Genomic DNA, 545 nt, shown 5'->3' on the forward strand with positions numbered 1-545 from the left:
GTAAGCGGGAGACGGTACATGCAGCAAATCCCTGGGGTGTGGGAGCGCTGTGGGGAGGGCTTTCCTACCCCCCCGTGCGGTGGCACAGGCACGCCCTGCGTGAGCAGAGCTGGGGTTGCACAGCCCTGCTGTCCTGCTCCGACGGGAGCTGTGCTTCAGTTTTCCTGGGAAGTACTCAGGATTCACAGACTGCAGCTTAGATACAGCTTCAATCACTGTCAAAGCGCCTGTGGCCTGTTCCATAGCGTTTAAAAAAAAAAAGGTGATTTGTGATTTTTTTTCTCCTTTTTTAGAGAAATTTATTTTTGTAGCAGCTTTTGCATGATACTGTGATACTGAGTAAATTGTACCTTGTTAGAATGGATCACGCCACACCAACTACTACTGTTGAAATGCATTACTAGATTTTAGTATGTCCAGCAAGTACAACCTGAAAGTAGGATAGATACCTAACACATACATGCACACAAAGCCCCTCCTTGCCAAGTACAATTTTAATCACTTTCATACTTGCTAAATGCACAGATATCCGCAATACCTGCTGC

The sequence above is a fragment of the Fulmarus glacialis genome, unplaced genomic scaffold, assembly GCF_000690835.1.
Source record: "Fulmarus glacialis isolate BGI_N327 unplaced genomic scaffold, ASM69083v1 scaffold4494, whole genome shotgun sequence".
NCBI classification, from domain to species: Eukaryota; Metazoa; Chordata; class Aves; order Procellariiformes; family Procellariidae; genus Fulmarus; species Fulmarus glacialis.